This window comes from Vicugna pacos, chromosome 27, assembly GCF_048564905.1.
Source record: "Vicugna pacos chromosome 27, VicPac4, whole genome shotgun sequence".
In the NCBI taxonomy this organism is placed as follows: domain Eukaryota; kingdom Metazoa; phylum Chordata; class Mammalia; order Artiodactyla; family Camelidae; genus Vicugna; species Vicugna pacos.
In genome coordinates, this window is record NC_133013.1 from 25,590,649 (window position 1) to 25,616,341 (window position 25,693).

The following is a 25,693-nucleotide window of genomic DNA, read 5'->3' on the forward strand; positions in this document are numbered from 1 at the left end:
ACCTAATAGTCCTGGACAGATATCCAGGTCAGGGAGGTGGCTTTCCTTCATTGCTGTCATTCAGGGCCCTTGGCTCCACTCATCTTGTGGTCTGCCATTCTCTAGGTCAGAAAGTGGAAAATAATATGGAGGCTCCTCAAAAAACTAAAACTAGAACTACCATACAATCCAGCAATTCCACTTCTGAGTATTTTTTCCAAAGAAAACAAAAACACTAATTCGGAAAGACATATTCACCCATATGTTCATGCAGCATTATTTACAGTAGTGAAGATATGGAAGCAGGGGGCAGGGTAGAGCTCAGTGGTGGAGCGCCTGCTTAGCATGCACGGCATCCTGGGTTCAATCCCCAGTACCTCCATTAAGTAATAAACAAATAAACCTAATTACCTGCCCCCCCACCAAATATGGAAGCAACCTAAGTGTCCATTGATAGATGAATGGATAAAGAAGACTATATATATATATATATAGCAATGCAATGTAATGTAATATTACTCTGCCTAAAAAAAGGAATGAAATCTTGCCATTTGCAACAGCATGAATGGACTTAGAGGGTATTACACTAAGTGAAATAAGTCAGAGAAAAACAAATACAGTATGATCTTACTTACGTGTGGAATCTAAGAAACAAAACAGTGATCAAACAACAAAACAGAAACAGAGTCATAAATACAGAGAACAAACAGGTGGTTGCTGGGGGTAGTGGGTGGGGAATGAGCGAAATAGGTGAGGGAAATTAAGAGATATAATCTTTCAGTTACAAAATAAATGAGTCACTGGAATAAAATGAACAACTTGGGGAATGCAGTCAATAATTACATGATAACTTTGTATGGTGGCAGATGGTAACCAGACTTGTCATGGTGATCATCTTGGAATGTATAGAAATATCAAATCACCATGTTTGGTACCTGGTACTAACTCAGTGTTGTAGGTCAATTATACTTAAATTAAAAAAAAAAAGAGTTAAAAGGAGTATAAAAAAAATGCCCTTTCCTGGAGGTGAAGCAAGCTCCTAGGCTAGACCCAACTTTGCTCTTTGGGAAACATTCTCATGTCACTGTTCTCCTGAAACCCTGCCTCTGCCCTCTGGCAAGTCCTCCCTTGGCCGCGTTCTCTCTGGCTACACGTGAAGTGGGAGCGCACCTTTCTTTGGGACTGCAGAGCTTTGACAGCCTGCTCCCTGAAGGTGCAGGTTTGGAGATCCAAGTGTTGTTTTATGGCTTTACTTATTTATTCAGTCCAGGCTTGTGGGGTTTTTGGCAACACAGGTCCCTCAGGAACTTCAGATTTCTCTGCAGCCTATATTCCCTAAGATCTCTGAGATTTTTAATATTGTCAAAAAAGTTAGAGAAACTTCAAAAAATTTCAAAAGATAACAACCTGGTCAATACTCCTTGTCTTATTCCCATAACTTAGTTTGAGAAGAGGATCTTTTCTGGGGGTTAAACCTGTGAAAAACTTGGATCATGATTTTGGTGAACTTCCCAGTCCCTCCTTATTCTACTAGTTGTATGTTTGTTTACGTTGCTGTCTATTTGGTGTCAGAATTAAACTCTACTATGTAGTGGCTGTCCCATCAGATGGTGTAACAGATGATCCTGAATCAAAACCAAAATGAAATCATGATGATTACCACAACCACCATTTCACCCTGCAGGGAAAGCCATAATTGTGTCTAATCTAGATAGAATAGATTTAGAATTCTAGATCAGAGGTCCGCAAACTATGGTCTGTGGGTCAAATCTGGCCAACCACCTGTTTTTGTAAATAAGGTTTTATTGGAACATAGCCGCACTTCTTTGTCTACATGTAGTCCGTGATGCTTCTGTGCTACAACAGCAGAGATGAGTAGCTGCGGCAGAGACAGTATGTCTTGCCAAGACTAAGAGATCTAGCTGCTGGTCCTTTACGAAAAAAAAAAAATTGCCCACTCCTGTTCCAGACAGTATTTAATAGTCTCTTCCATGATCTGTCAGTGAAGACCAAAAGGGAGATGAGAATGGAAAATTCTATGCTTGCCTGAAGGACCTTACTCATGCTCTCGGGTATTTAAACAGGAAAAAGTAAAACCAGCCAATATCAGCCTTGGGCTAAATCACCCAAAGCCACCAAAGTCTTCTACAGTAGGTCTGCTCTTGAAATCCATCCAGTCAATGACTAACCTCACTTCACTCTGAGCCAATCATTCATATTTAATCTAAAGCCCACATTTCCCCCAAGCCCTATATAAATCCTATCTTTTACTTTGTTCACAGAGATTTTCTGTCTCCTTGCAGTGTTCCCTTGTCTGGCAAGAAATAATTTCTACTTGTAGTGGGCTTTTTTTTTGTTATTTGAAAGAATTGTGATACCTTTAATACAAGCAAACCCAAAATACAACAACTTAACAAAACAGAAGTTTATATCCTACTCACCTAGTCATCGTGGACAGGTGTTTAGCTTGGTGGGGCAGCTCTCATCCTCGTTGTCATTCATGGACCCGATTCCTTCTATCTGTCATCCTTTGTGTCCTTGTCACCACCTGCATCCAGCTGGCAGGAGAGGAAAGAAAGAGCTTCATTGTGTGTGAGGGTGTGAGAGTGTGTTTAATAGGCCGGTCCTGGGAGTGGCACCCATTGTTCACCCCTAACCCATCTCATATTCCATTGGGAATTCAGTCTAACGGTTATTTCAACTTGCAAAGGACACAGGAAATACAGCCTAGCTTTCTGCCTGTAGGACAGAATGTCTATCAGTAGGGAGCCAGAGGTCTCTGCTACAGGGTGTAGATCAGAAAGCATCTTAATTTCTTTCTTCCACTGGCCCTTTAGGTTATTCTCTGTGGCTGCTTTTTCTTTGTCCCTCAGGCGAAACCTTGGTCAAGTCCATCAACTTCGCTGATCATTCTTAGTATTAAACATCCTCCTGAAATGCTAGTCTCCCAAACAACATCAGTTAAGTAACAAAAATGCCCATCCCCCTCTAGTAGTCATTACTCTAAAATTTACTTAATACCGAGGCTTCTTCCTCTCGCACAGCATGGGCTGTGATGTGGGTCACTTCCCATGGAAAAGGAGTACGTGGTCAGTTTCATTCCTTCATCATTCAATGCTTCCACTTTCCTCATCCATTGCTACTTGTCTCTGATCCCTCCAAGCTGGGTGGCTGCTGGTTCAACTGATGTCTTTGTGTGGATTAGAAAAAGTTTCCCCTTGTGGGTGGATGCAACCCCATGATGAGAGAACTGCACCTCTGTGTGAAGTAGGAAAAGGCAACTCTTCCTCCAAGTGGACACAACCCTGTGCCAGCCCTGTGCCATGTGGTTTGGTAAGTGGAAAGCAGGCTAGATTTTAGACCCTATTAGAACCTACAGCCTGGCTCCCTTTTCAGTGAATGACTTACACAACCATGAAGCCTGATAAGGCTGGAACATATGGAGGAAGTGGTGGGGGAACAGTAATGCTTGGACTTGACTGGTACTGTCAGCAGTGGCATCTGCATTCTCTGAGGTTCGCAAAGAAGAGTCAAAGATTGAGAGAGCAGATACAGAAAAACAAGGACATGGGAAATATCACCCCTCCAGGACAAGCTACATAATTTGGAGGGCCTCTTGTTCATAAATTATTAAGAATTTCAAATCAGCAATAGAAGAACATTAAACCAAGCATGGGATCCTACTGAGCATGGGCCTTCATATGACAGCCCATGAGGCTGGCCCTGCACACACAACCTGTCATTCACTGCTTTCAGTAGAAAGGGACTAGAACCCTGATTCAGACTGGCTTCAATCATAAGGAAATGCAGATGGCAGAAGGTTGTTCTTCAGACACAGTATGAGCACTTGAAGTCATCAAAGGCACAGGTTCCTTGAGGCAAAACTCTGGGCTCAGTGTATGGGATTTGCTCACAGACCCCATAACATCCAACGTATGAAATGGGCCACCTCCTCCTGTTCTCTTTGAAGGGAGCAAAGATGACTTTCCCAGGAGCCTCTCACATTTCCTTAGCCAGAACTGGGTCCCATGTCCATGGGAGGAGGAATTTAGAACTATGATTGGATTAATCTATCAGGATGCCCCTCTTGTAGCTTGGAGTGGGGCCATCTTTCCCTGGAGCACAGGGCTATGTAGAGGAAGGTCGATGCCTGAATAAAAATAGGGCTCTGGTGGGAAAAAGGAGCAGGAGTGTCTGCTACAGTTCCAGACACACTGCTGATTCCAGAACTGCTGATACAAAGACAGGATGGTTGGATAGCAACACCATGTTGTGTGAGAGGGAACGGTGTTACACAGTTTCATTGTAGGTGGATCAGAAAGAATATTTTTATTTCAATAAATACATGTTTATTCTTATATATATATTAAATATAATTGTAAGTGGAACACAAAAAGCACTAACCATCAAGAAAAAAATAGATAATTTAAACTTATTAAAATGAAGAATTATTGTTCATCAAAGACACCATTAAGTGAGCAAAAAGGCAACCCACAGAGGGAGAGAATATATTTGCAATATATATACACTGGTCAACATACACTTATCAAGAATATACACACACACTTATATACATATACACATGTGCAGGGGAGACAGGGGAAGATTCTGTGTGTAGTTTGTAACAAGCCCAAGAAGGGTCCTTGGGGTTCTGGAGCAAACTTATGCCATCTGCAGTGGGGAATTCATCACCCTTTGAAAAGTATATACACATACTACAACACAAAAATATCAATAAGATTTTTCACAGAACTAGAACAAATAATCCTGAAATTTATATGGAATCACAAAAGACCCAGACTTGCCAAAGCAATACTGAACAAAGAACAAAGCAAGAGGAATAATTCTCCCAGACTTCAGACAACACTATAGAGTTACAGTAATCAAAACAGTGTGGTATTGGCACAAAAACAGACGTATGGATCAATGGATCAGAATAGAGAGCCCCCAGATAAACACACACACTTATGGTCAATTAATCTTTGACAAAGGTGGCTAGAATATACAATGAAGAAAAGACAGTCTCTTCAGCAAGTGGTTTTGGGAAAACTGGACAGTCACATATAAATCAAGTTAGAATACTCCCTCATACCATGCATAAAAATAAACTCAAAATGGCCTAAAGACCTAAACATAAGACAAGACACTGTCAACCTTCTAGAAGAAAACATAGGCAAACATTCTCTAACATAAATCTTAGCAGTGTTCTCCTAGGACAGTCTACCAAGGCAATAGAAATAAAAGCAAAAATAAACACATGGGATATAATTAAACTTACAAGCTTTTGCATAGTAAAGGAAACTATAAACAAAATAAAAAGACAACCTACCGAATGGGAGAAAATATTTGCAGATGATGTGACTGACAAAGGCTTAATTTCTAGAATATATAAACAGCCCATACAACTCAACAACAACAACAACAAAAAACCCAATCTAAAAATGGGCAGAAGACCTAAACAAACATTTCTTCAATGAAGACATGCAAATTGCTAACAGGTACATGAAAAAATGCTCAATATTGCTAATTATCAGAGAAATGCAAATCAAAACTACAATGAAGTATTACCTCACACCAGTCAGAATGGCCATCATTAACAAGTCCACAAACAATAAATGCTGGAGAGGGTGTGGAGAAAAGGGAACCCTCCTACACTGTTGGTGGGAATGTAAATTGGTTCAGTCATTGTGGAAAACAGCATGGAGATTCCTTAAAAAAGTAAAAGTAGACTTACCATATGATCCAGCAATACTGCTCCTGGGCATACATCTGGAGGAAATGCTAATTCCAAAAGATATATGCACCCAATGTTCATAGCAGCACTATTTACAAAGGCCAAGACATGGAAGCGACCTAAATGTCCATTGACAGATGATTGGACAAAGAAGATGGAATACTACTCAGCCATAAAAAAGAATAAAATAAAGCCATTTGCAGCAACATGGATGAACCTGGAGATTGTCCTACTAAGTGAAGTAAGCCAGAAAGAGAAAAAAAAACATATGATATCATTTATATGTGGAATTAAAAAAAATGACACAAATGAGCTTATTTACAAAACAGAAATAGACCCACAGACATAGAAAACAAACTTGTGGTTACCAGGAAGGAAAGAGAGGAGTGGAGGGATAAATTGGGAGTTTAGGATTTGCAGATACTAACTACTATATACAAAATAGGTAAAGAGCAAGGTTCCACTGTACAGCACAGGGAACTATATTCAATACCTTGTAATAGCCTTTAATGAAAAAGAACATGAAAAGGAATATATATACGTATGACTGAATCACTGTGCTGTACATCAGAAATTAATACAACATTGTAAACCAACTGTACTTTAATAAAATTTTTTTTAAATATATAAAATAAAGTTCTGTGTTGTCTGAAAAAAAATCAGTAAGAAAACCTCCTAGACAACTCGATTAAAAAGAGGGCAAAATATATGAACAAACACTTCACAGAAAAGGATATGCAATTGACTGATAAACACGAAAAGTTTTTCAGCCTCATTAGTCATCAAGGAAATACAAATTAAAACCACAATGAGATACCACTTTACGCAATGAGAACGGCTAAAATTAAAACAACTGACGCTATCAAGCGCTGCTGAGGATGTGAAACAACTGGACACTCCTCAGGTGCTCCTAAGAGAGTACACAGGTATAGCCAGCTGGAAGACTGTTTGGCAAAGCCTGTAAAACAAAACATGCCTATGACTCAGCAATTTAACTCTTGGGTGTGTATCTTCAGACAGGCACACGTGTATACCTGACGACATGAATGAGAATACTCAGAGCATGGCTATTCATAACAGCTAAGACCTGGGAAAGTGTCTATCAGTGGTAGAAGGGATGAACAAATTGAGGTGTGATCATACAACAGAACGCTATGTATCAAAGAGAAAGAAGAAACTATTGCTATGGGGCCACAAAATAGAGGAACTTCAGAAACACAATGTCAGGGCAAAGAAACAAGTCCCAGAAGAATACACGTGGTATAACTTATTCCATTTATATTAAGTTCTAACACAGGTAAGTGAGTGCACTCCTATTCATAGCAGTGTTATTCACAATAGCCAAAAGGTGGAAGCAACCCAAGTGTCTGGCGACAGATGAACGGATAAACAAAGTGTGGTATACTCATACAATGGAATGCCATTCAGGCTTAGAAAGGAAGGGAATTCTGACATGTGCTACAACACGGATGAGCACTGAGGTTATCATGCTAAGTGAAACAAGCCAGTCACAAAAAGACAAATACCATATGATTCCACACTTAGATGAGGTATCTAGAGCAGTCAAGTTCACAGGGACAGAAAGTAGAATGGTGGTTGTCAGGGGCTGGCAGGAGGGAGCATGGGGGTTGTTTCATGGGTACAGAGCTTCAGTTTGGGAAGATGCAGAGTTCTGGAAGTTGGCTGCACAAGAGTGTGAATGTACTTAACACTACTGAACTGTACACTGAAAAATGGTTAAGATGCTAAATTTTATGTTACGTGTGTTTGACCACAGTTAAACTTTTTTCTAAACAAGGCAGGTAAACAAGTCTATGGTGATAGGATAGTGGTTACCTCGGGGGAGAGACATTGACTGAGAAGGGGGATAAATGGGGCTTCTGGGGTGCTGGTAATTTGGGTGGTGGTTACCTGGGTGAGTTCATTCGAGATTTGTGCACTTTTATGCATGTATATTACTGTGGGATACATGGTGTTATGTTACCCAGATCCCCCACCTTCAAGGAAAGACCTGCTACCTAGATGTAAGGAGAATGGTCAGCAGACAGAGCTGACAGAGAACTACCTTGTCCGAGGTCACCCCCTTCCAGGGGCAGCCTGCATCTGGTGACCGAGCCAAGTAGGGCTATAAAGGCCCAGCCATGTAACCCTGATGTGGGACAGCTCTGATGGGACTTCTCACTCCAGAGTGAGCTCCGGATTGGCTGGGACTGTGCTGAGCCTGCAGCACAGGCTGACTCTCCCTCTGCTCGTCCTGCTCTTGCTCCCTCCCTTTCGAGAGTGAGGGTCTCTAATAAACGTTTTATAACCCAAATTCTATCTCAGCATCTCCTTCTTGAGAACCTGATCTTTGAGAGTTGATACCCGAAGTGAGAGATGGAGCTGATGATAAGATGGGAGTTTGGAACCCAATCACCACCCATCAGACGAGGACCCCATTACTGGAGATAGATGGTGTACAACCAGTGGCGAACTGGGAGGGTGGACCAATAGAATAGAATGCCCTAGAGGGCACAATGTACCAGGTGCTAGAGATGTATGGAGGGACTGGGGCTGTAAGGATGGATGGAATTGGATGGCTCTCGCTAATTCAGTTGGATGTGCACAACTCTAATGCTATCAGGGTGGATGTTCCTAAAGATTTTAACTCCACAAATCCCTTTGAATCTTCTGAGCCTGCAGAAGTGAGCCACTCCTCCCTAGTAAGAGCCTCTCTGCTGGGAGACAGGGAAGACGCCTCTCCCTCACAAGGAAACAAGTAACCCCGGCATGCTCTGCCCCCCTTCCCTTCCTAGCCACCAGGCCCACAAAAGGGTGGCTGCAGCACAACCCACTGCAGAGTGCAAGCCTGACAAGGGGAGAGAGGGCTGGTGACCAACAGGAGAGCAAGGCCTAGCCAGCATGTACCTGCAGGAGCCAGAGGGGACACATACGGAATTGGATTCTGAAGGTGCTTAATGATGGGGGAAGAAACATAAAATTGGAAATGGAAGAGTTTGTTGACGTGGGGTCCCTTTCTTAAATTACAGGATTCAATATCCTGGAAAGGACCAGGATTCGGAGCAAACTCATCACTAGGATGGATCTAGAAGCTTAGAAAAAGGGATGCCCCACGCTACAGGAAACTTAAATGTTAGAATTGCTGTGGAAGATGATGTGGGTGGGATTAAAAGACGCAGGGAAGTGGGAATGCCAGAATGGACTATGGACAACCAGACCATGGAAAGAACCAAAAGACACACTATTTACTAAGGCCAAAGCAAATGTGCTGGTGAGAAGCCCACTAGAATCTCTAAAAAACGTTAAGTGGTGGCTCTCCTCTGTAGGCCAGGCCTGAGGGTAGAATATATCATTACAGAACTTGGCTCACTGACAGCAGTGTAGATAACTGGACTCTGAAACAATAAAGGCCAAGTAGCACTGCAGAACTTCTAGAAGCCGGGGAATGACAGTTATCGTAATGGCTGGTAAGGTCGGAGCGGCAGCCAGGAGGACCTGGCCCGCAGAGCACGATGGAGGTGGTTAACAGAACAAAGCATCCCTGGGGGCCAAGTAGATGGGCAATCGTCCAGGGTACTACTTAGCCTGCACCAGCCGAAGAAGTTAAGGACCGATGACTGGGAGACTGAAGCAAGAGCAGTAAGAAAAGGTCATGATAAGTCACTCCCTTGCCCAGTGTCCAGACCATGACTGAAAAGGTAGGAAGGACCCTCAACACTATAGCAAGAATACATGCTAATAATTCTATCAGTCCTTTCCAAAGAGACCTCTAGCCATTTACTTGGGCAACTGCACTGAGAAAAGGGGAACAGCCAGATGCATCAATGTTTGTTGGACACAAGGTCTGTGTTCACATTAATACTGAAGACCTGAAATACCATCTGCTCCCTCCCCGTTAGAGCTGGGAAGGCACATGATGGGCTGGGTAACAAATAGGATCCTGTCGTAGGTTTGGCTTATAGTGGGTCTGGTCTGCTGGGTTCTCACGCCCACCCAGGACATTTCTTAGTCCCTGCGTGTAGAAACCCTCCGTGTGCTTGGGCTCCAACGCCTCACGCTTGACCACCACTGATCCTCCTCTCCCCACCGTGGACTCCCTCCTCACTTGGCTTGGGCTTCAACACTCTTAGCCCAGCCACGAAATGGGATTTTTTAAAGCAAAGGGATTAAGAATGTGCACTGAAAATTCTGCCTGTGAAGAAATCAGTCATATGTCTTCAATATGGGCATGAGGGCAAAATTAACAGTATCCTGAACTTATGTTGGGGTTCTAAACAAACCAACTACATTTCAGCATTTAGTCTACTTGGCACGTATTTTTGTAAATGGTATAAAACGGGTGTCTAGTTTTTTGCTGGTAAATAATGTCAGCACTGTTTATTACATAATCATCTTTTTCTGAGTTAAAAATTCACCTTTCACATGTTATAATCTTATCATCAGATATCTATTCCTGGATTTTCTTGTCTATTACACTGATTCATTCGACTACTCCTAAGCCAATATCCTATGGATTTTATTATAGTAGCCTTATAGCGTCCTCTGACATCTGGCAAGCCAAGTGCATCCTTAGAGTACTTCTTCCCACATTTATTGACTATTCACAGGTACTTAATTTTTTCCAAGTGAATTTTAAGAGAATTTAATCCAACCAAAAAAAAAATACATGGGTAGCTCACAGTGAAAAACAAATGTGACAATGAATATATGTATGTTCATGTATAACTGAAAAACTGTACTCTACACTGGAATTTTACACAATATGTAAAATGACTATAACTCAATAAAAATGTTAAAAAAAGAAATATATGGGGATTATAATTGTAATTTTAATTTCACATAAATTTGTGGAGTTGACCTTTTTGTCTTCACACCCGAGAATGAAATAATGAGGGCATTCAATGCCTGTTTATTATTCAGATCTTGTTTCATTCATTCATCCAACAAATATTTTTGTTGAGCACCTACTATATGCTAAGCACTGTTCTACATGCTGGGGATACAACTGTGAACAAAACAGACCAGGCTCTTCCCTTTTTGAAGTTTGCATTCTAGTAGGGGAAGACAGGTAATAAACAAATATGTAATATATATATATATATATATATATATATACACAACAAGTAAATATGCAATATGTCAGATGGTGTTAAGGGCTATGGCAAAAAAAAAAAAAAAGAGAGAGAAAAAGAACCCAGCTGAGGAGGATAGAGGATGCTGGGAGGAGGGCTGTTTTTCTATTTAGAGTGATAAGGTGATGTGATGACATTTGAGCACTGCTGTGTGGAGTGATTCATGCATTCCAGGCAGAGGAGATAGCGAACACAAGGGCGGGAGCATGCTTGGTGTGTTTTACTGGCACAGGAAGAGCAAGAGGCCCGGCATGGCTAAAGTGGGGTGAGTGCAGGCTAGATGGGTGGATGAGCTGGGGTGGAGGGCGGTGAGGACTTTGGCTCTGAGTGAGGAGGAAAATCACTTCTGAGTTTTGAGCAAAGGAGTGACATGATCTGATAAAGGAATTAAAAGATCATTCTGGTGGACGGGAGTGGAAGGAAGGAGACGAATTAGGGATCTCTTAGGACAGCTGTCTCCTGAGATGACGGCTTCGAGGAGGGTGGTAGAGATGGTAAGAAGTGAGGGATTTTGAGCAGCCTAGCTCAAGTGCCACCATAGTCCACCAGAGGGCACCATAGATGTGTCCTGGAGGGGCTGAGCTATGACACCCGGTCCTTTATCTACCGTCTCATAATTAGTTTGTGGCAGCTACCTACATGATAGCCACCCCTCTCTTTTGCTACTAGAACTTAGATTTTATTTGAGACTGTGGTGTTCCCAACCTTAAGGGATGAATCATGATGCTATAAATACCATCTCCATCTCCATGATGGTGTTACCTAATGTCATAACCTACCTTTCCTTCCAAGACCCTCCACAGTCTCCATCAGCCTCTCCTATTCATGTACATGCATCAGCTAGTTTATTAAGGTATCTGGGGAAACAGGTCTGCTTAGTGTGACTGGGAACTCCCTTCTTTGCCATTATTTCTTTTGGGGACATTGCCTCTTTAAACTTGTAGTGTTGAGAAGAAAAAAAAGCTTTAAAAATTTTAATTCGTGTACATGTGAAAAAAATTTTTGAGATGTACCAAGGAGTTCACAGCAGCACTGTCCAATAAAACTATAATGGGAGCCACGTATGTAATTTAAACTTACATATGTAAATTTTAACTTACACATGTGACCAGAAATAGTATCATTTCAAAATGCAACCAATATAAAATATACTTCATGAGATATTTTCCTTTTTTTCATATTAAGTCTTCAAAATCTAGTGGGTATTTTACATTTATAGCACATCCCAATTTGGACTGGTCACATTCCAAGCGCTTAATACCCACATGTGGCTAGGGTCCGCTGTATCAGATAATGCAGTTTCAGTGTGGAGGACCATCTCATCATCCCCCCAGTGCTCATTCTTCTCTTTCTTTCATTGTAACTCCCCACCCCCCAACAAGCTGAACAATGCACATGCATGTCCAGCTGGAGGCACCGTTTCCCAGCCTCCCTAAGGGTTGCATGTCTATTTATTTTCTATTGCAGTGTAACCAGCTACCACACACTTAGCAGTTGAAAACAACACTTGCTCATTATCTCAGAGCTCTGCAGGTCAGAAGCCTGGGCTTTGGCTGGATATTCTGCTCAGGGTCCCTCAAGGCCCAAATCAAGGTGTCGATGGGGCTGGGCTCTTGCCTGGAGGTTCTGGAGAAGAACCTGCTTCTAAACTCATTCAGGTTGTTGGCAGAATCCAGTTGCTTGTGGCCCCGGCTCTGAGGCCCTGTTTCCTGGCTGGCTGTGAGCTGCGGGCTGCACTTGGTTCCCACAGGCTGCCTGGACTCCTTCTCGTGGGGCCCCAAGTCCTCAACGCTTTGAAACTCTCTGACTTCCCCTTCAACACGCCAGCTGGAAAAACCCGTGTCTTTAAGGGGCTTGTGATTAGATTAGGCCACCTGCATCATCCTCCTTTTGTCACATAACATTGTAATCACAGGAGGGAGATGATACCCACACTCAAAGAGGAAGGGCTGATACATGGGCAAGCGGCACTAGGACCATCTAAGAATTCGTCCTATTACAACATGTGACTAAATTCTGCTCAATAGGAAGTTAAGGGCAACTCCATCCTTCCAGTTGCTCAGGCCACCATTTGGGTGTAACCCTTGTTCTCTTACTTTTCCTTATACCCCACTGGTCAGCAATCAAACTCCTCAAAAATTTGGAAGGCTCAGCAGAATTGATAGGAGAATCTATCAAACCTTCAAAGCTACTTAACATGTTCCGGAGCATAGAAAAGGGAAACTCCCACATTATTTTTAAATAGCCAAGTGCAATTTAAAGTAATCAAGATGAAAAAGTAGTCTTTGACATCAATTCACATATTTACCATTTCTGATGCTCTGCATTCTTTCCCCAAGATTCAAGTTTCCATCTGGTTCCAGGCAAGAAAAGGAGAAATAAGTGAAAAGGTGAGAAGAAGCAACACCTATAACCAGAAAGCAAAGCTTTTCCAGATTATCTTTGGCAGAGTTTTGCTTATCTCAATGACCAGAAATCACTGGTATCATTTTTAGCTGGGCACATTGCTTTGTCAAACAAATTCGGGGTTTTGATGGTTAAAAAGACATAGGGAATGATTATTGGGTAGAAAGAAAGCAGTGACTGTCACAGTCCACTCTTGGCTCTCCATCCTCCCATGTATAGAAAGTGCCCCCTCCCTAATGGGGACAGTTCTGAAGTCTCATCCAGATACTGCATCCATCTCAAAAGCCAGAATTTCTAACACATACGCCGTTTTCTCCATTTCGCGCTGATGTGAATCCTTATACATAGTCTGGTAACCTACAAACTAAAGGCCAGGTTATCTTCCCCAACATATCCCATACCTAGCAGTGGAGAAGGAACAAAAGTCAACTCCTGCATGGGAAAGGGAAGAATGGGAAGCTTATTGAAGCCATCTCAAGTGCCAGATCTACGTCAAATAGCAACTTGGACTAGACAGGAGCAGCCAGGACTCTCCGCCTGACAGTAATTTCCTTACTCAGCCAACCTACCCTCTGGGAGCAACTTTTTCAGTTGTGCTCCATGGTCCAGTTCCATCTCCCTGTGAGACGGCTTCTTGTGCATTATCCTCTTTAACCGTATCTGAAGTGACCTTTGAAGAGGATGGCCTTTCTGTTGTATGTGTTCAGGGACCTGGAGTTGAAAAATGATAAGGCTTTGCTGGTCAGGTTGATAAATTTTCATTTTTTGGTAATATGATTCCCTCAAGAATGTTGTAGGCTTCCAGTCTATTTGCCTCCTCTTCAGTCCTCTGTGTGAGTGACCACAGACAGCCATAGTCTTTAAGCCTGAAAATCCTCCTCGATTACCTACTGGCCTCTGTGCTCTGCCTTTCCCTCTAGTCTTCAACTTTATGCTCTCTGACTTGAGACAATTGGGGGAAAAGGCTCTATGGGAAGAGAGTACTTTGTAGGCCCCAGTTCCTCTGTGTAGTGGTGAAGGTGCTTAAGAAAGGCCAAGGACACCAGTCTTCTAAGCTGTTGGTTGGTGCCCACCACACCTATTGGGAGAATAGAAGCAAAGACCTTTTTTCAGCCCTGCAAGTCTCCAAATTATGAGATGTTCACTAAAGGAGATTTGCAGGCCTTAGGCAGAGTGTCTTCCTCAGTGAAATGATACTTGCTTCCCTTTTTCCTTCATCCTGGATAACTTTAGTTCTTTGGTCTCTTTCAAGGACTTCGTTGAAAGTGGAACAAAGTCGCCAGCACGTGGAAACATTCTGAATCATTCCAGCTCTTTTCTCTAACACAACAGACTTGGTTGAAATGTAGGGTATCTCCCATAGAAGAGCAAATGGACCAAAAGTTCCAGAAATGCACAGCAAGGTCGCTGGCATTCCAGTCTGCAACACGCGTACCCTCACAGCCCAACAGCCCATCCGACCACTCAACAGAGTCCCTGTTTCAGATTACATTACTTGCAGCATCTCACTTCAGGGTGCTGAATCCTCCAAGTGATAGGACTGCATTTGGATGCATTTAACAGAAACCCCACAAAGTGGCTAAACCAGAAAGGGGTTTACTTCTCTCATGTTATGGGGGGGGTCTGGGTTAGGCAGTCTGGGAACTAATGCAGCTGCTCAAGGAATCAGGCTCCTTCTGTCTTCTTCTGCCATCCTTAGTGTGTGTCTTTGGCTTCATGATCATATATTGGCTGTCACTCTTCTGGAAATTGTGTCTGCTTTGCAGGCAGGAAGAAGGTGAGGAAGGAGGCAGAATTCATGTGCCTGTTGAGTCTGACCTCTCTCTCTCTCTCTCTCTTTTTTAAATCCGGAAATTAACCACTTTCCCAGAAGCACTATCCTGTGATTTATACTTGCATCTTCTTAGTCACATTGCCATCCTCAGATCCAGGGAAATAGGGGAGATAAATATTTAAACTATGAATTAAATGGGGGTCCTGCAAGTAAAGAAGAAGGGAGAATAGATATTGGGTAGTCAGCTAGGTCTGCCAGACCAATGCAAACTGTTTTACACAAGAAAAAGGAGTATCTTGGCTTCAGTAACTGAAAGTCCAGAGGTTGTGCCTGCTTCATCCAATGGCTTATGGAAATCACCAAGAATCCAGTTTCTCTTCAGCTCTCCATTCTGCGCTCCTCCATGTCAGAATAACCTGAGGCTGACTCCTTCTTGGTCCTCATGTGGCTCCCAGGGCTACAAGCTCTCTCACTCATGAACCCTGGGAAGTACAGAGTATCAGGATCCCAGCATTTGCAGCTGACACACCCAGCCCATCACTGGGCTCAGAGGATGTAATGCACTGGTTGGCCTGTCCTAGGCGGCAAGCTCCACACCTAGATCTAGGATGGAACTGTCAGGAACTATGAGGACTGGGTCCCCAGTGGAAAGTACAGTCTGTTGAAAAGGGGGCAGGGACCTCTGGAGAGGGAGGTGGGGAAATGGAAGATAGAAAGACAACCAGCAAATGTCCTCAGGGTATCTACAGAAAGGAGGAGTTCACCAGAAGGGGGATTAGTTAGCACCGGAAACACTGGAAAGAAAGAGCTGTCAGTGATCATCCGAGCACCAGTGCAGAGAGGGAGGCCTGGTCCAAGGTCATATCCTCTCCAGTTCCCGTGGCAGATCTGTTTTCACGAGGGTCTTGGAAGCACACCCCTGCTCTCCTGGCCCCCCTCTCCTATTCTGATGCTCTGGTTCCAACTCACCACGTGGTCTTCTGATTATTTTGACTTCCTAAGTTGTTTTCTTACAGGGAGAGAGTGTCCTAATCAGAGACTGGAATGCTTAGCAATTGTGGTTCATAGTGTGAACCAATAGTGATTTTTACATTAATTCTGATTTTTATGTTAATTTCTGACTCACTGTATCGGCAAAAGCTCTTCTGGGAGCCTGCATGGCTAGGAACCAGGCCCCGAAGTCCTGGTGTTTCCAGGTTATCTGACAACGTGTGAGTCTATGAGCAACCAGCCAATGGGATTTCCTTGCCCATCCCCACATGGCCATGCTGCAATGCTGCAATCAATATTCTTACACATGTCTTATGCTGGAATCCCACTGTGTCATTCCTGATACTGATAAGGCTGGGTCTGAGCTGATGTAAATTTTTTTTTTTTTCCAGGATCTCTTGTTGTAAGCCTCATGACCTGCCCAGCTGCCCTTTTGATCCTACTGTATAAGGGTCTATGAGGCACAAACTTGAATCTTACATGAACAGACACTTCACACAAGAGGACATGCAAATGTTCATATGAAAATGTACTCATGCTCATCAGTCATAAGGGATATGTAAGATAAAACCAGAATGAAATATTATTACATCCCCATCAGAATGGCTAAAACTAAAAAGACTGACAATACCCAGTGCTGGCAGGGATGTAGTGAAAGTGAGACTGACACATTTCTGCTGGGAGTGCAAACTGGCAGAGCTACTCGGGAAGTCTGTCTGGCGATATGTGTTAAGCTGAACATACATTTATCTCATATCCTGGCAATTCTACGCCTAACTGTGTACAGAACAGAAATGCATACATATGCCCGTAGAAGACATATGTAAGAATATTCCTTGCAGCATCATTCCTAATAGTTCTAACTGGAAAATAATCCAAATGTGCATCAACAGTAGAAATAATAAATATATGCGTTATACTCACATCATGTGATACTACAAAGCAATGAAAATGAAGGAATTACCACTGCTGCTCACAACAACCTGGAGGAACCTTATTAACATAAAGTTGAATGAAAGAATGATTCCATTTAGAAGAAGCTCAAGAAAAGCAAGAAGTCAAGATAATGGTTACCTTTGGAGGAGGAGGTGGGTAACGGCTGGGAAGTGGCATGTGAGCTGCTTCCAAGGTGCTGTTAATGTTTTCATTTTGCTCTGGGCAGTGATTATATAGATGTGTACATGCTGTAAAAAAAAATCCATCAGATTATTAGTGATAATTTGTACACTTTTCTAGGCTGGGCTCACTCACTTATCTGTAGGTCGTCTGACAGACAGCTAACCGAGGCTGGCCTCTGCTGGGGCAGTTCAGGGGACTCAGCTCTGCAGCACATCCCTGGGCAGGCTAACTCAGGTATGTGCTCGTGGTGATGGCAGAGGTGCAAAAGGGCGGCCCCCACTGTTCAAGTCACTGGATCCGCTAACCCGCCATTGGCCAAACCAAGTCACATGGTGGAAGCCAGAATCAAGGGGCGGGCAGGTTACGTTACTCAGTGGGCGGGCACTGCAAAACGACATGGTACGGAGCATGGATCTAGGGAGGATGATGAACTGGGCCATCAACACAATCTACCAACTTGTGGGAGAAAGAAAAATGAAGTTAATGACAGTACAGTGAAACGCAAAATAATTGAAAGCAGTACAGAGTGCTTTAAGGGCACAAAAAAGGGCACATTTAATATTTTATCTGGTATTAAAATTATTCATAGAAAAATGTATGCATAGACATTTCCCCTTCCAGACTAGGAACTTCTTGTATGTGCTTCATTTTCACATCTTTCAAGCTCCTGGCATAATGCCTTGCATAAAGCAGGCACTTGAACGTTTGTGGTATAAATGTTCAGCTACAAAGGTAGTAGTTTCTTCTTTGTCCATTTTTAGTTCAGGCTCTAGAAGAGACAGACCCACATATGTAGCAAGACATATTTTTGTATTTTACAACCATTTTAGTGAAGCCACAATCTCCATTCACAGAGTAAGTCTCCAGTCAAACGAAGGGTTGGAGGAGTTCCAGCACAGTGATTGATGGGTGGAATCATTCAACTTTTGATGTGTTCCTTTTGTTGGTGGAAAGGGGGGGGGTGTCTTCTATTTACTTTTTAAAATCATAGTTAAATATACATAACATGAAATTTATCATTTTAACTATTTTAAATGTACAGTTTTGTGATACTGAGTATATTCACATTGTTGTGCAATCATCACCACATCTCTAGAACTTTTTTCGTATTCCCAAACTGAAACTCTGTACCAATTAAACAACAACTCCCCATTCTCCCTGCCCCCTATCCCCTGGCAACCACCATTTTATTTTCCATCTCTATAAATCTGACTACTCTAGGTACCTCACATAAGTGCAATCATACAGTCCTTTTGTGACTGGCTCATTTCACTTAGCATAGTATCCGCAATGTTTATCCACGTTGCAGATTGTGTCAAAATTTCCTCCTTTTTTAAGGTTGAGTAATATTTCACTGCATGTATATACCATATTTTGTCTATCCATTCATCTTTTTTTTATTCATTCATCTGTTAATGGACATTTGGGTTAATTCCACCTTTTGGCTATTGTGAAGTAATGTGCAAAGCAAATCTCACCCAGGTATGGAATTCTGGGGTGAAAAGTGCCTCAACACTCAATTTGAAAGTGAGATGAATCATAGCCACATCAGAACAATATAGCTGAGACTCATGGCCTAATTACCTTTCACCAGAGGTTATTTTAAAAATAGGGATTCTGATAATGACACTAGGAAGAAAATAAGAATTACTTTTCTGAAGGTGATAAGTCTGGCTGAGAATTTAGGAATAGGATGGGACATTAGACAAGCCTCGTTACGGGCCCCAGGAATGATATCCAGAGTGTGGCAGGTACTATGATTTCAAAATTAGTCTTGAGGGTGGACGGTCATAGGTGGACTGACACAGGCCATTTCTAAGATAGGTTCTTGCCTCCCTTGGTGTTTGTTTACATCTGGTTTCATTGATTCTGTGAGCTTCATGACACAGTTCCAATATAGCCCTTTTCTGTTAAGGAGTTAGTTTCCATTGTTCGTAACCAACAACACTGACCAGTACACTACAGTGAAATCTCTTTGTCACTATTTTAAGACAAATTATAACTTTAATGTAATTCATTTTTTTGATGTTTTCCCAGTTGCCATTTTATTTTATTTAAAAAACATTTTTATTGACGTGTAGTTGATGTACAATGTTAGTTTCAGGTATACAGCAAAGTGATTCAGTTATACATACACATACATATATATATTTTTTCTTTTCAGATTCTTTTCCATTATATGTTGTTATAAGAAATTTAATATAGTTCTCTGTGATATACAGTAGGTTCTTGTTTATCTATTTTATAAATAGTAATATGTATCTGTTAATCCCCAACCCCTAATTTATCCCTCCCTGCCCTTTTCCCTTTGGTAACCATAATTTTTTCTATGTCCATGAGCCTTGTTTTTGCTTCGCAAATAGAATTTGTACCATTTTTTTTAGATTCCACATATAAGTGATATCATATAATATGTGTCTTTCTCTGACTTACTTCACTCAGTATAATAATCTTTAGGTTCATCCATGTTGCTGCAAATGGCATTATTTCATTCTTTTTTATGGCTGAGTAGTATTCCATTGTGTGTATATATATATATATATACCACAAAATATATATATATATATATACCACAACTTCTTTATCCAGTCATCTGTTGATGGACATTTAGGTTGTTTCCATGTCTTGGCTATTGTAAATAGTGCAGCTCTGAACATTTGGGTGCGTGTATCTTTTTGAATTAGACTCTTCTCCAGATATATGCCCAGGGGTGGGATTGCTGGATCATATGTTAAGTCTATTTTTACTTTTTTAAGGAACCTCCATACTGTCCTCCATAGTGGCTGCACCAATTTATATTCCCACCAACAGAGCAGGAGGGTTCCTTTTTCTCCACATCCTCTTCAGCTTTTATTATTTATAGACTTTTTGATGAGGGACATTCTGACTGGTGTGAGGTGATACCTCATTATAGTTTTGATTTGTGTTTCTCTAATAAATAGTGATATTGAGCATCTTTTCATGTGCCTGTTGCCATCTGTATGTCTTCTTTGGAGAAATGTCTATTTAGGTCTTCTGCCCATTTTTTGATTTTTTTTTATATTAAGTTGCATGTGCTATTTGTATACTTTAGAAATTAGTCCCTTGTCGGTCACATCATTGGCAAATATTTTCTTCCATTTGTAGGTTTTTTCATTTTGTTTATGATTTCCTTTGCTGTACAAAAGCTTTTAAGTTTAACTTCATCCCATTTATTTTTGTTTCTATTTCCATTATTCTAGGGGATGGATCCCCCAAAATACTGCTGCAATTAATGTCAAAGAGTATTCTGCTTATGGCTTCTTCTAGGTGCTTTAGAGTATCTGGTCCTACATTTATGTCTTTAATCCATTTTGTGTTTTATCTGTATATAGTGTTAGAGAATGCTCTAGCTTCATTCTTTTACAGGTAGCTGTCCAGTTTTCCCAGCACCACTTATTGAAGAGACTGTCTTTTCTCCATTGTATATTTTTGCCTCCTTTGTTGTAGATTAACTGGTCATAAGTGCATGGGTTTATTTCTGGACTTTCTATCTTATTCCATTGATCTTTGTGTCTGTTTTTGTGCCAGTACCATACTGTTTTGATTGCTGTAGCTTTGTAGTATAGTCTGAAGTCAGGGAGCATGGTTCCTCCAGCTCCATTCTTCTTTCTCAAGATCATTTTGGCTATTCAGGGTCTTTTGTGTTTTCATACAAATTTAAAACAGTTTTATTCTAGTTCTGTGAAAAATGCCATGGGCATTTTGATAGGGATTGCATTGAATCTGTAGATTGCTGTGGGTAGTACAGTTATTTTAACAATATTGATTCTTTCAATTCAAGAACATGGTAAATCTTTCCATCTGTTTGTGTCATCTTCAATTTTTTTCTTATAGTTTTTGGAGTACAGGTCCTTTGTTTCCTTAGGTAGCTTTATTCCTAGATAGTTTATTCTTTTTGATGCAGTGGTAAATGGGACTGTTTCCTTAATTTCTTTTGATAATATTTTGTTGGCAGTGTACAGAAATGCAACAGATTTCTATACATTAATTCTGTATCCTGCAACTTTACCAAATTCATTGATGAGCTCCGGTGGTTTTCTGGGAGCATCTTTAGTATTTTCTATGTATAGAATCATGTCATCTGCAAACAGTGACAGTTTTACTTCTTCTTTTCCAGTTTGGATTCCTTTTATTTCTTTTTCTTCTTTGATTGCTGAGGCTAGGACTTCCAAAACTATGTTGAACAAAAAGTAGTGAGAGTGGGCATCCTTGTCTTGCTGCTGATCTTAGAAGAAATGCCTTCTTTCCACCATTGAGTATGATGTTAGCTGTGTGTAATTCACTTTTTAAACTTATCAAATAGGCATGGATTAAAGAAAGATAATACTACCGAAAAGGATGTGAAGAATAGGTGCTGTGGGTGTTTAATGAGGAACTCTGTTCCAAGATTGAAAGTTTGGAGAGAAGGATTCTGGGAAAATGATGGTGGTGACACAGCTTTTCCCCCAATTTTCTTATTGTGATAAAATACACGTAACACAAAGTTATATAACATAAACAACATAAAAATCTTAAGCATTTTAAGTTTATAGTTCAGTGATATTAAGTACCTCCACATTACTGTGCAATCAACACCACCATCCATCTCCAGAATACTTTTCAATTTGCAAAACCAGAACTCTGTACCCATTAAACAATAACTTCCCATTCTCCTCTCCCCTCAAACCCTGGAAACCACCATTCTACTTTTTTGTCTCTATGATTTCAACTGCTCTAGGTTTTTCATGTAAGTGGAATCATATAATATTTATCTTTTTATGAATGGCTTACTTCACTTAACATGATGGGTGACAGACTTTTTAATCTCTCTGGATTCCCACTCAAAAACAGAGACAGCAACTGAGAAGAAAAACCAAGAACTGAAGGACAATGTTTATAACAAAACTAGGTGCTATGGCCTGAATTGTGTCCCCCCAGAAGTCACATGTTAGACCCTAAATTCCAGCATGACTGTATTTGGAGATAGGGCTGTTAGGAGGTAACTAAGGTTAAATAAAATCACGAGGGTGGGTCCCCAGTACAATAGGATGGGGAGGCCTTATAAGAAGTGGAAGTGAGAGCTCTTTCTCTCTCTCTATGAACACACACAAGGAAAGGACAGTTGAGGACACAGTAAGAAGGTGGCCATCTGCAAACCAGGAAGTGAGTACTCACCAGAAACCAAACTGCTGAATCTTGATCTTGGATTTTCTAGCCTCCAGGACTATGAGAAATACATTTCTGTTGTTTAAGCCACTCAGTCTGTGCTATTTTTTTATGGCAGCATGACCAGAATAATGTAAGAGGTGACAAAGCATTTCCACCAACTCCCAAATACAAGTTGGTGAGAGCAACTGTTGGCAGCCACAACTTGCATGGTACCAGCATCTGCGCAGAAAGAAGCAGAATTAAGTAATAAGGCACCTAACAGGTTTGAGATCAGGAATTCCTACAATCAGCAGGTATTCACTGAAAAGTTTGACCGTTTTGAGGACAGCCCCTGAAACTGGGAGGTTCTTTGTCCATACAGTAGTGGATAAATGCAAGAGGTTCACTTTTGAGGTCTGAGGGACCAGAGAAGTCTAGACAGGGTGAACTCGAACATGACATGTCAGGGTTGCCTTCCAGGGTAGGACCTCACACTGTGGAAAGGAGAAGGCAGTGCGGATGCCATGCAAATTCAGGGAGGCAGGCAGGAAGGGTGAGGATGCAGAAGGCTTTTAAAAACCACACAAAGCAACTCAAATTCATTTCACAGGCCAGGTGGAGCTGTGAACGCTCCTGAGCTGCAGAGCAGAGGGGACAGGCATCAGGCTGGGAAGATGAAGGGACCAAAGAGCCCAGCTGTCCACGGGTCCTGTCCCTGCTCCCCTCCCTGTCCACCACGGCCACGTGGGGCAGGGAAACCACACAGGCTTGACCCCATCTCTACCACTTAACGGCTTCAGGACCATGAACGAGTCCCAGAAATGACATTCATGCCCCAGGCTGACCGTGAGGAGCAAAGGAAAGGGAGCGAAGCAAACAGCTGGTGCACGAGGCACATGGTAAACGTGAATCCCCTGGGCCACCCACTGAGCTGCTAGCTAAGCTTCCACTTTCCATGATGGGGAGCCGGGGAGATGCTGTCACTCCCCACTGGAAACCTGCCGTGGCTCCTTGGTCACTGCAGGACAAGTCTGACCTCACTCAGGCACTCAGGGCGCTCACTCTCAGGCTCCCGCCCTCCTTGTCTCCAGCTCCACCTGAGGATCTGCCACCAGGACGCTGCCTTCTGGTCTTGCCGACTTCAGGCTGTCACGTGTACCTCCGCATCCCCTCAGACAGGTGGCTGCCTCTGCCCGAACACCCCTCCCACAAACACACACCCCTTCCTCTGCCTGGCTAACCTTAACCAAGTCTCTGACAGTCAGCCCAAACGCCGCTTCCTCAGAGAAGCGCTCCCTGGCCTGGGCCCTCACCTCAAGCCTGGGCTGGGCTTCTCCCCCTGTTGCTCCCGCTCAGGAACTGCCTGGTGACCTCCACGGCAGGGGTGAGGACTGGCTCGTCTCCACCCCCGCAGCTGGACCCAGGCCTGGTACATGCGTGCTCAACGCTCAGTCAACGCTCACAGAATGCGTGAGTGACCTCTTCACCAAAACTGCCACAGGTACCCAAGCCAGGCGGTCACTGGAGTCAGGCCACGGTCACTGGGTGCAGCGGTGGAAGCCACAGGGACCACTGGCCTTGCTGGGAGCAGCCTCCCCTGTCACACTGCCACGTCCCAGCTCCTCCTAGAGCAAAGCAGGCCAAGTGGGAAGGCCCTCCAGAGGGCAGAAGAAAGCTCAGGGTCGAAAGTAACTAAGAAGCCGCGTGGGCACCAGGAGCGGGGAAGACTGACCTGCAGGCTGGGCTGCCCGGAGGCCTGCAGGGCGTGCTGGAGGGCTTGGCTGAAGAGATCGTTGGTGATGGGCGTCCCAGACTGGACGTGGAGGACATCGGGGAGGTCCCAGAGGAATGGCCCTAGACACAAACCAGTCATCAGTGCCACCCTCACAGCCGTCTCAGTCTCCAGCACACACCCACTCCTGTCGCATCACCCGTCAGTGCCCCGAAGGCCCAGCAACTGCCTCCCAGCAGGGGCCTGCACGAGACAACCCCACAGAGGTGCCTGAAAGTTCTCCACGTGGGCAGGAAAGGCTCCATCCTCTTCTGTCCAGAGAGATGGAACTGGGCCCCCGCCCTAGTCCAGGACCCAGCACTGGGAAGGCCTTGGAAGACGGCCTTGGACGCTGGAGTGACTGCCACCAGGAATGCATAAGCCCGTGTCGTTTGGCCACTTTCAGGAAAAAGTAAGGGCACCTTATGTGAGGGGAGGTTCTTCCCACCTGCTGGGAGGAGGACTCCACCAGGGCTGTGCTGAACTCCAGAGACTCCTGAGCCTTAAAGGCAGGGAGGGGGAGGTCACCTGAGCTGCACTGGGAACCCCACCGGGGCTCCAGGCAGAGTTCAGCCCAAAGCAGACCCAGCGCCAGGGTCAGCAAAGGGAACCCAGTCTACCCCGGGGACCTTCTCCCTTGGGGCCCAGCCGCCACCCTCCGGCCCTCTTCCCATACCTGGGTGCCAGGAGTCGGTGTGTGAGAGCTGCTCTCCGGAGTGCTGGCCAGGGCCAGGGCGGTGGCCAGCTCACTCTGGGTGATGGGCCGGGGTCCGGCAGCTCCACTGTACCCCAGGGAAGCTGGGCGGGAGCTGGGTGTGCTGCTCGAGGGTGTGGACCTGGCGCTCTGGACAAGGGAGGCGCCCAGAGTCAGGGAAGCAGCACTGGGACATTCCCAGACGAACCCCCACCCGCTCCAGGGTCAGTTCTTAGGGAGACTCCCCAAGCTGCCAGGTTCAGAAAGCAACAGTGTGACACAGATGGGCCCCCAAAGGGCCTCTGACCACTTCCCTGCTGGCACGTGCCAGGTCCCGGGGAGGGGCGCACCCCGGCACATCTCCCCCAAACAGCAGACGGCCGGGCCACTTACTGGGTGAAAGTCATCCTCATCATCAGAGAGCCCTTCAAACAGGAAGCCACCTGGAGGAAGGAGAACAGATTTAGGAGGAAGAACAGGAAGGCACAGGCGCAGCTCCAGAATCTCAGCTCTAGCTACGCTCCAAACTCAGATTTCCCTCTCTCCCCCTGGAAAATTACAGGACAGATGCACTCCCTGACTCAAACCGAGAGTTCCCAAGGAACGCCCGCTGCCAGCACTATACATAGCTGCTGAGTAGAGCAAATCCCTGGGCCACTGCCCGCCCCGGAGGGGCCTGTGCTCCGCTGCCCTGGGGCTCACCTGGCAGTATAGGAGCTGGTATACGTGGCCCAGAAAGAGGAGTTGGTCCCCGCTCTGTGGGGGGACTTACCGCCATCTCTGGTTTGGCAGCGCACACACTCACACACTCACCTAGACGGCCTAGGACGCAGAGCCGTACTCAGTTGGGGCACACCGGCACCTGCGCAGGGCAGCACGTGATCCCGCACCCCACTGTACACGCAACGCCCCCTACCATTCCGGAGAGCAGAGGTGCTGGGTCTGC

At 43.7% G+C, this 25,693-nt stretch overlaps 2 long non-coding RNA genes across 2 annotated transcripts; both read right to left on the reverse strand.

Moving 5' to 3' along the window:
• On the reverse strand, window positions 1–22,443 carry LOC140689845 (uncharacterized). Its single transcript, XR_012064985.1, has 5 exons — window positions 22,310–22,443; window positions 17,090–17,199; window positions 13,154–13,198; window positions 2,421–2,537; window positions 1–101 (listed from the first exon to the last, which is right to left on the reverse strand). It is a non-coding gene; the product is annotated as an uncharacterized lncRNA (long non-coding RNA).
• A 1,577-nt stretch (window positions 22,444–24,020) lies between these two features.
• LOC107035305 (uncharacterized) lies at window positions 24,021–25,288 on the reverse strand. The gene is made up of 3 exons (XR_004195517.2): window positions 25,141–25,288; window positions 24,730–24,897; window positions 24,021–24,136 (listed from the first exon to the last, which is right to left on the reverse strand). It is a non-coding gene; the product is annotated as an uncharacterized lncRNA (long non-coding RNA).
• Between the last annotated feature and the right edge of the window lie 405 nt (window positions 25,289–25,693).